This window comes from Peromyscus californicus, unplaced genomic scaffold (genome assembly GCF_007827085.1).
Source record: "Peromyscus californicus insignis strain IS unplaced genomic scaffold, ASM782708v3 Scaffold_4__1_contigs__length_199733344, whole genome shotgun sequence".
Taxonomy (NCBI): domain Eukaryota; kingdom Metazoa; phylum Chordata; class Mammalia; order Rodentia; family Cricetidae; genus Peromyscus; species Peromyscus californicus.
Genome location: NW_026294562.1, coordinates 155,638,088 through 155,649,362, shown reverse-complemented (window position 1 = coordinate 155,649,362; position 11,275 = coordinate 155,638,088).

The window sequence follows — 11,275 nt, the reverse complement described above, 5'->3', positions numbered from 1 at the left end:
TTCACTCTTTTGTATTTTTGTTCTAACCCTTAAAAATGTGGAAGCTAGGAGGTGGAGAAATGGCTCAGAGGTTAAAGGCACTTGCAGCTTTCACAGAGGATCCTGGTTTGGTTCTCAGGTCACAATGTGGCTCACACCAGCCTGTAACTTCAGTTAAACACTTTTACAAGTAAAATGAAAATACATAAATTTTTAAGGTGGGTGTGGTGGTGCACGCCTTTAATATCAGCACTCGGGAACCAGAGGCAGGCAGATCTCTGTGAATTCGAGGCCATTCTGGTCTACAGAGTGAGTTCCAGGATAGCCAGGGCTATACAGAGAAACCCTGTCTTAAAAAAACAAAACAAACAAAAATGTGGAAACCACTCTCAGTTTGTGGTTTATATAATGGGACTTCATTGCCTGCATCTTTACAACTCTGGGTCAGTAGAAAAAGTTCAAAACAAAATGTTGGGAAAACAAATTTTTTAAAGTGGGTATGGTGGCTCATACCTACAATCTCAATACTTGGAGGACTGAGGCAGGAGGATAGTAAGTTCTAGGTCAGCCTAGGCTACATAGTAAAACTATTTGAAACAAACAAACAAACAAACAAACAAACAAACAAGCAAACAAGCAAACCAGGGGCTAGGGAATGGCTCAGTGTGCTTGCCTAGCATGCACAGGCCATAAGGCCCTGAGTTTTGTCCCTAGCACAGGGGTAGGATGAAGAGAAGAGAAAAAGAAAGGAAAGAAAATAAAAATAAAGACCACACTGTTGTAACAACAGATCATAAAGCTGATTACAAGTATGTAGTAGGGGCCAGGACACAGAGAAACTGCCTACTCATGTCCCTCTATCTCGGGGAACTGTGTTAGTTACTTTTATAGTTACTGAGACAAGATACGTGCCAGAAGCAGTTTAAGGGAGGACGTATTTATTTTAGTGCATGGTTTCAGGGCATCCTAGTCCATCATAGCAGACAAGCATGTCAGCAGGAGGAGCTCTTAGTCTGTGATGTTGGGAAGCTCACAGCTATGGCTTGTTCATATTGTAGCCACCTAGAAAGCAAGGAGCAAGACAGGAAGAAGTCAGACACAATGTCCATAACAGCCTGCTCTCAGTGACTTCTTCTGACTAGGTTCTATCTTCCAAAGTTGCCCTATTCTGTCTACACAGCACACCACCAATATACATGAACCTATAATGAGCATTTTGGACCCAAACCATAAGAACCATCTTAGCATTGGAGAGTCAGTCTTGGGTATTTAACTGTTAAAAGAACTCACCTGCTGTGTTGAAGGCAAGAAGAGGAATTTCAGAGGCCATGGGCAAGCAAGCATGAGAGAAAGGTTTAGCACACAGTATAGAGCAGCTCTCAATCTTTGGGTCAAGATCCCTTTGTGAGGTCAAAAGACCTTTTCACAGGGGTCACCTAAGACCATCAAAAACCACAGATATTTACCTTACAATTTATAACAATAAAAACTACAGTTATGAAGTACCAACAAAAATAATCTTACAGTTGGGGGTCACCACAACATGAAGAACTATATCAAAATGGTAGTTTGAATGTAATTGGCTTTCATAAGCTCATAGGGAGTGGCACTATTAGGAGGTGTGGCTTTTGAAGTAGGTATGGCCTTGTTGGAGGAAGTGTGTCACTGTGGGGGTGGGCTTTGAGGGGGCTATGCTCAAGATATCGCCCAGTGTCTGAGACCACTTCCTGTTGCCTGCAAGATGTAGGACTCTCAGCTACTTCCCCAGCACCATGTCTGCCTGCATGCAGCCATGTCCTACCATGATGATAATGGATTAAACCTCTGAACTGTAAGTGAGTCACCCCAGTTAAATGTTTTCCTTTATAAGAGTTGCCGTGAAGGGCTGGAGAGATGGCTCAGAGGTTAAGAGCCCTGGCTACTCATCCAGAGGACCTGAATTCAATTCTCAGCACCCACATGGCAGCTCACAATTGTCTGTAACTCCAATTCCAGGGGATCTGACACCTTCACACCAATACACATAAGATAAACTTAAATAAATTATATTTTTTTAAAAAAGAGTTGCTCTGGTCATGGTGTCTCTTCACAGCGATAGAAACCCTAATGAACACAGGTTCGTAGCATTAGGAAGGCTGAGCACCACTGGTAGAGAAGGAAGAGAGCTGAGGAAAGAATGTGGCAGGAGGGCTGAAGAGATGGCTCAGTGGTTAAGAGCACTTGCTGTTTTTCCAGAGGACCAGTGTTCAGTTCCCAGCACACATACTAGGCAGCTTACAATCACATGGAACTCTAGGAACTCCAGCTCCAGGAGTCCCTGTACCCTCTTGGATACCTGCACACACACACACACACACACACAAATACATCTTTTAAAAAGAAGTGGCTGGAGTAGCCTACAAAAACAACCAGACAATAGAGATAAATGATACTACATTTTAAATTACTTGTTCATCTTCCAGAGATCCTAGCACATTACCAATTCTTTGCTGGGAGGGAGCATAAGTTGTTATAAGCAACCTTTGTGAAGGGCAACATGGATCACGGCGGGGGGTGAGGGGGTGGGGAGGGCAAGAAGGCCCTCCTGCTAACTGGTCCACATCTAGGAATTTATCTTTGATATTCTTATGCCTATGCAAAGGACTATGAGAACCTGTTAATTCAGGGCAACATTGCTTACACTAGACAACTGGAAGCAATCCAATTAGCCACCTATGGGGAGGGTAAACTGACTTACGGCATGTGCGCACATAGGAATGGTCCACTGCAGCAAAAGAAGGGTCAGTTACTGTGTTCTGACATGGGAAGACTTACTTCCAAGACATGGAATGAAAAGATATACTTATGGGTGAATGCAATTGTGTGTGTGTCTATAAAATACTACTGGGAGCTGGCAAGAGGGCTCAGTGGGTAAAGGTGCGTGCTGCCAAACCTGAGGACCTCAGTTTGATCCTTGGAACTCACATGGTAGAAGAAGAGAATCAACTCTCGAAAGTTGTCCTCTGACCTCTCTATGCATGCTGTGGCATGTGCACCACCCTGAAAAAGAAAATCAATAAATAAATGTTTAAAAAATTACTACTGAGTAGTTGCCTCTGAAAGGGCAAATAGGTGTGGCTTGAACCTGACAGAAGAATAACCATATTTTAATGTGTGCCCTGTGGCAATCATTATAGTACCTTATCACACTGAATGATAGTAGCTCATGTAACCTGAGGAATTAATGTGGAAGTGACAGGGTGTGGCTTTTCAAAATTACTTTATATTTTATGTGTATGGGTGTTTTTGCCTGCATGTATGTCTGTCTATGTATCATGTGTATCCCTGGTTCCTTAGAGCCCAGGAGAGGGTATTTGGTCCCCTGAAACTGGAGTTACAGTTTTCAGCAGTCCTGTAGTTTCTGGGTCCTCTAGAAGATCAGCAGGTTCTCTTAACTGCTGACACAGCTCAATTGTCAATACAAAACACAAAAGGGTGTGGCTTTTAAGGTAAGGTTACAAAAGTCCTCTTGGCTCTTGCCTTGCTCTCTTAGCTCTGGGGTAAAATGGCTTCTTTGTCATGACAATTCCACGGAGTTTTATAGAGAGGCCCATTTGGGAGAAAGAGGGGCCTCGTGCTAATAGCCAGCATCCCCTGCCAGCTATGTGAACTGGCTACAGTTCTGTTAGTTTTCGTTATCAATTTGATACAACCTAGTTACCTGGGAAAGAGGAACCTCAGTTGAAAAATTGCCTTTATCAGATTGGCCTGTAACCATGTCTGTAAGAAACGGTCATGACTGATGATTGATATGGGAGAATCCAGCCCACTATGGGCAGCATCATCTGAGTGATGTAAAAAAGCTAGCTGAGTATGAGGCATTGGGTAAGCCAAAAAGCAGCATGCCCCAGTGGGCTTATGTCCCTGCCCTGACTTCCTTCAGTGATGGACTATGTATGACCTGGGACTGTGAGCAGTAGAGTTGTTTTTGGTCATGGTGCTCATCTCAGCAACAGAAAATCAAGCTAGAACAGGCACCTTGGAGGAACACAGTCCAGTCCCAGAAAGTTTTGTGTAACTGCAGTCCATATCAACATCTTAATGGGGATCTTGTGAGAGAGCCATTGTGATAGAACTAAGCCACTAAGTGCAGCTAAGCCACTCCCCCTTTCCTGACACACAGAAACCATGCTCATCAGTCCCTGCCACTCAGTTTTAAGGTAATTTGTTCTGTAGCAACAGTTAACTCATATCCAGTCTATTCTTTGAATATTATATCTTTTGTGTTTGTTCATGCTCAAGTGCATCTGCTATTAAACACAGTATTAACTCAATATATACTGTAACTGTGTGGCTACTATAACTGAGGATACCTGAAGTAAGATGAAACTCATCATAGGAGCTATGAGTTCTGGTCTAAGGAGAAACTCCACTCAAGGACTTGGAGCTGTGAAAGAAGATGCTGACTTCCGTGTGTGTGTGTGTGTGTGTGTGTGTGTGTGTGTGTGTGTGTGTGTGTGTCTTTGTTAGGTGAACCTGTGCAGTAGATAGATACAAGCCTAAGGTTTACACCTAGCTGGCAGTAGACCTCACACACTTTTTCCTTTTTCTTTTTGCTAGTGCTTTGGATTTTAAAAATCTGAACTTAGCACTCACCAGAATCACTGTAATTATAATGTTGATGATTCCAAGTATCAAAGGCACATAGAGGAGTTGTGCTCCTAGATGTTTCTTGAGGGACACTTACAGGGACACAAATACATTGGAAAAGCCTTGTGGTAGTATCTACTTGAACTTAACTCACCTTCAGAAACTGCTGCTTAGAAAAAAAATTCAATACCACAAATGTAATTAATATCATGAGTGTAATTAATGAATATCATGAGTGTGATTAATATCTTGAATGTAATTCATGCTACTGAATTGTGAACTTAAAAATGGTTACAACTGCAAATATTATGTTCATTAAAAAAATAAGGTGGAATGTAATCACCATATGTTATATATGTGTATAAAATTGAAGATAGCAATGTTCTAAAATAGAAAGTGGTGATGGTGTCATGGGCCTATGAGGATGCTGGACTAAAGTCTATCAAATTGTGCAAATAAGCAAATTGTATATTATGTGAATTATTTGTCAATAAAGATTTTACAAAGTGTAAAAAAAATAAAGAAAAAATTCAAAAGAGGCAAGAATGGAGCTGGAGAGATGGCTGTCAGTGGTGAAGAGTATGGGCTGCTTTTCTAGAGGACCACGGTTCGGTTTCCAGCACATACAAGGTGACACACAACTGTTTTTAATCCAGCTCCAGGGCACCCTATGATCTCTTCTGGCCTCCATAAGCACCAGGTAAACAAGACATAGATGAATACAAAACACCTATACACATAAAATAAAAAAATAATATTCTATATGTCAGTAACAAAAACTTGGGAATTAAAATTTTAAAATAGTGTCATTTGCAATACTATTATATGAAATATTTAATAAGTCTGATAACAAAATATATTCTAGATTTACATCTTAAAACCCAGAAAATACTGATAAAAGAAATCAGAGAAGAACCAAGTAAATTGGAGAGCTGCCATGTAGTATAGACTAGAAGGCACCACATTGTTAAAATTTCTGTTCTTCTCAACTTGAATGGTAAATCCATTAAATATCAACTTTACCCAAATCCTCAGCAGGGTTGTTTTTCATGGGAACACCAGTTGACTCTAAAATATGTGGAAAGTAGAATAACCAAAAACAATTCAAAAAAGAAGAAAGAAGGGCCAGAGAGACAGTTCAGCTATTACGAACACTTTCTGCTCTTGCAGAGGACCTGGGTTCATTTCCCAACTCTCACATGGAAGCTGTCTGTTACTTTAGTTCCAGGGGATCCAACACATATGTTGCTGGGGGTTTTTACTCTTTTGGGGGCTCCACCACCCAGCTCCCAAATAAATCACACATGGAGGCTTATTCTTAATTATGAATGCCCAGCCTTAACTTGGCTTGTTTCTAGCCAGCTTTTCTTAACTTAACTTATCCTATCTACCTTTTGCCTCTGGGCTTTTACCATTTTCTTACTCTGTAAATCTTACTCTTACTCCATGGCTTGCAGTGTAGCTGGGTGGCTAGCCCCTGGAATCTTCCTCCTTTTCTGACTGCTTCTTTTCTCCTTCCTCCTCCCTGATTTTTCTTCTATTTATCCTCTCTGCCTGCCAGCTCTGCCTATCTTTTCTCCTACCTTGTTATTGACTATTCAGCTCTTTATTAGACCATCAGGTGTTTTAGACAGGTACAGTAACACAGCTTCACAGAGTTAAACAAATGGAACATAAACAAAAGTAACATACCTTAAAATAATATTCTACAACACATATACAACTCATACATATAATTTTTTTTAAAGAAACCTTTTTAAAGAAAGAAAGAAGATTGAGTGGGAGATGCACACTGACTTTTCTCTAAGATAGTGTGATTATTATTTTTCCTCTCTCTCTCTCTCTCTCTCTCTCTCTCTCTCTCTCTCTCTCTCTCTCTCTCTCTTCTTCCTCCTCCTCCTTTTTTTGAGGTAGTTTTTTTTTTTTTTTTACTGGCTATCTTGGAATTGTGTATGTAGGCCAGGTTGGCTTCAAACTCACAGAGATCCATCTTCCTCTGCCTCCTGAGTGCTGGTATTGAAGCCTTGTACTACTATACTCAGCCCTGTGATGCTTTGAAAAGGTTCATTGTCCACAGAACAGACTCAGGCCCAAAGACAGATCTTCATGAACATGATCAATTATTTTCAACAAAACCATGATGTATGTGTCATACTTTATATGAAAATTGTCTCTAAATGGATCATTGAGGCATCACTTGTAATTTTTTTAAAAATGTATTTCATTGCTAGCTGAGCTCAGTGTGTGGCTGGATTTCTTAAAGGACAGTGGTTGTAGATTTATGAACTGGACAAAGTTGGAAATTATGGCAGGTCCAGAAACTGGTATTAAAAGTATTTCAGTCCTCATGGTCAGACTGAATTGTGCACTAGTGGCTATGAAGGCATTCCTAAAATTGGTCTTATGCTTCAAGATAAGGACAAAAATTCTCCAACTCTGAGAGCAACATAAATGTATTCTGAGATGTCTAACCACATGTGTCAATTCCAGGCCTAGAGAAGCTGATGTTAATTCATCATGTAATACTCAATTTGTACAATAAATTATGAACCTGGGAGAATATTTATGTTATGTGATATTTTGTTTGTGTTCTGACAAATAAAGTTTGCCTGGAGATCAGAGGGTGGAGCTAGCCACTAGTTAACCATACCAGCTAGGCAGTGGTGGCACACACTTTTAGTCTCAGCACTTGGGAGAAGGAAGCAGGAAGATCAGGAGTTCAAGGCCACCCTGGGCTACATGAGACTGAACCAGTCTAAAAGAGAATTAGAGCCACTTGGTGGTGGCTCACACCTTTAATTCCAGCACTTGGGAGGATCATGCCTTTGATCCCAGCACATGGGAGGCTCATGCCTTTAATCCTAGCACTAGGGAGGTGGAGACAGGAATATAAGGAGGGTTGTGACAGGATCTTAGCCCCCATTCAGTCTGAGGATTTGTAGAGACAGGATCCTCCTCATTTGTTCTGAGATTTCATAGAGGTAAGAAGTCTTTAGTGGCTGGTTGCTCTGTTTCTCTGATCTTTCAGCTTTCACCCTCAATATCTGACTCTGGGTTTTTTATTGTTAAGACTAATTAGGATCATGCATCATATTTACTTATTTTATGTATCTCTGTGTATGTCTATGTGAATGCATGCATGCATTTTATTGGCTAGGCTGGAAGCTGGCAAGCCCAGCTATTCTATCTCTTTCCCCAATTCCTCTGCTGAGGTTATAGTCAAGAAGGGATTCTAGGTGTGAGTTTTAATAGAATGGCCCCCATAGGCTCATATGTTTGAATAGTTGGTCACAGTTGGTGAAATTGTTTGGGAAGGATTAGGAGGTGTGGCCTTGTTGGAGAAGGTGTAACACTGGGGCTGGACTTTGAGGTTTCAAAATTCCATACCACTCCCAGTTACTTCTCTCTGCCTAGTGCTTGTAGATCAAGATGTAAGCTCTCAGTCACCGCTCCAGTGCCATGCCTGTTTGCCTGCTGTAGTGCTCCCTGCTATGATAGTCATGGACTTTAACCTCTGAAACTGTAATGAAACACTTTCTTTGATACATTTCCTGGGTCACTGTGTTTCACCAAAGCAATAGAAAGGTAATTAAGACACTTGCTTGTTACATAGAAGCAGGGATCCAAACTTTGGATTTCATAAATGTATGGCAAGGGCTCTTAACTCCTGAGCCATATCTCCAGCCTTTTCTTGTCATCTGTAATGTTTCAAATGTCATAGATGTAAAGCACAGCTTTTGCTTCAAAAGGAAAGAATGGCAGTTTGTTCTGAGCCAAATACTAGTTACCTTAGCCCAAAAACATAGATTCAGTCTGGAATGACATGTTCCCTTATGAAAGTCGATGTAACACATTTTATTCTGACTCAAGGGTGAAGACTCAGAGATAAATCAACATATTCAACCTGAAGTTTTCCTGAATTCTAGGAACAGAAAAACCTTGATAAACCTGGACAGTTGTTCACAGAATGGAGGCTGTACCCTGGAGCAGAAGTGATTGTCTCCCAGGAGCCAGAAAAATCCCTCTGGAGGTTTGACAAGATAGTAGTGTCAGGAGATAAGGATTTCTTTGACTCTGGTAGAACCAGAATTGAGGCAAGGATCAACCAGACCATACCAACACTGGGTCGATTAATCATGCAGCTCTCTCATCCTCTGCCCCAGTTTTTTCTGTGTTTAAGCCTAAAGTTCACATCCATATCCTGAAGATGGATGCTGTATTACTGGATCCCTTTATCTGTTCTTCCCAGTGTAGCCATGTTGAATAAATCTCTTCTCTCTGCTTCTCAAAATTTCTTTGTCTTTAACATTTTCACATTTATATATTTATTGTATGTGTATTGGCACACTTGTGTGTGTGTGTGTGTGTGTGTGTGTGTGTGTGTGTGTGTGTGTGTGTTTGTGTGTGTGTGTGGAGATCAGTCAACAACTTGCAGGAGTCAGTTTTCTCCCCGCATCACATGGGTTCCAAGGATTATACCCAGGTCCTCAGAGTTGGTGGCAAGTGCTTTGACTTGCTGTAGCAGTTTAAATGACACACTCCTCATAGGTTCATGCATTTGGACACATGGTTCCCAGTTGGTGGCAGTTTTGGGGAGGTTATGAAACTTTTAGGGCAAAGGCTTTGCAGAGAAAGTACATCATGGGGGTGGGCTTTGAGAGTTGACAACCTTGCCCCATTCCAGTTTAGCATCTCTGCTTCCTATGTGAGGTTGGAGTGTGATCTTTCAGTCTCATGTTCCAGCCACTGGCTGCCACTCCTCCTCTGCCATTATGGTACTCTTCCTCTGGAACTGTAAGACAAAATAAGTTTTCTGCCTCTCCTTGCTTTTGGTCATGGTCAGCACAAGATAATTTGGTTTTCAGTCTGCAGGATTCCATCGCTTTGTAGTCACAGAGTTCTCATCAGTCATCCAGTCTGCATAACTTAACATGTCACAGCTTTCACAAGCTAAGCTCAGCTATCTCTCCTCAGTGAGCCATTTAAAGATACAAGTAATAGTGAAAAGCAGAGAAAAGAGATGTGTAGTGAAAAGCAGAGAAAAGAGATGTGTTCAGTGTAACACACTGGGCAGAGAAACAGAGGTCCAGTCACCCAAGGCCATCATCCACAAGTCCCAAAGTCAGGTTGATATTTAAATAGAGGACAAGAGGCATGCATAACTAAGCAGTCCTGGTCAAGAATCCCATCCATCATTGATTCATCATTAGCTCATTTTGGATCTTCCTGCAAGGTGGTCTCATATGTTGTAGGAACTGTTCAAAATCTCTTTTTAGGAGGCAAATTCCTCTTCTGGTTGGTCCAGGCTTTGGCTTTCCTTCCTCCAAGATGAGAGTCTGAGGGAAATTCCAATTGCTTGGAGTATTTTGTTTCAATACCTGATAGCTAAAGGGAGAGACATACATGGCTCTCTTGACTGTCTTAGCTCCTGCCAGGATGGGTACAAATACAGATGTGGCTTCTTCAGAGTGCCTCAGTTTACACAGCTTGGACAGCATTTTGTGCTTTTGATTCTTACGTAGTCATCAAAGAACTGTGTGTGTGTGTGTGTGTGTGTGTGTGTGTGTGTGTGTGTGTGTGTGTTTGCAACAGTTTAATATACTAGAATTTCAAATATACAATACAGTTTGTGTTGAGCTGGAGTGTAGAGGCCGTAGACACACTAGAAATGTTCATTCTGGACATCTTCCTGTTGTAGAATATTATTTTAAGATGTGTTACATTTGTTTATGCTGTGGAACATCTGTTTAATGATGCAAAGATGTGGTACATTCTTTTATGTTGCATTTGTTTAACTCTGTGAAGCTGTGTTACTTTGCCTATCTAAAACACCCGATGGTCTAATAAAGAGCTGAACAGTCAATAGCAAAGTAGGAGAAAGGATAGCAGGTCTGGCAGGCAGAGAGAATAAACAGAAGGAGAAATCAGGGAGAAGAAGGAAGCAAAACATCATGGAGTGAGAAAAGAAGGGGCCAGCCACACAGTCACACATCTAGGCACAAATAAGAGTGAAAGTAAAATATACAGAAGTAAGAAAAGGAAAAAGCCCAGAGGCAAATGATAGAAGAGATTAATTTTAAGAAAAGTTGGCAAGAAACAAGCCAAGCTAAGGTTGGGTGTTTGTTATTAAGAATAAGCCTCCATGTGTGATTTATTTGGGAGGTGGGGGGTGGACCCCCCAAAGAGCAAAGAGCCAAAAGAATAAAACAGTAAAAACAACCAACAACATTTTCCTATGGATAAGAGAGTAGAAACAACACAATAAAACAAGCAGAGCTTTTCCTTGTGTGAAAATGTTTTCTAGCATGCTATAAAGGTAAAGTTCCTCCTATTCCCTCCTAGGGATATTCCTTAACAACTTCCTGTGGGTAAGGGTCGACACTTCCTTCTCTTCCAAAGCTACTGGAGCAGATTTCAGCCACTAAGGGTGCAGAGAGGGAGATCCACTGTGTTTCATGCCCCCAAATCCTAACAAACAGAACTCTGAATAAATACAGATAAACAAATCATTGAAGTCAAAGGCAAACATAAAAAAACCCTACCAAAATAATATACACCTCCCAAACAATATTCCTCCACCCAATCTCCCACACCAAAAGTAATGAAGGAAAACCAACAAAAGGAAACACAAAATGGGCAGAGAAATTGTCACACAAAATCAAGGGCT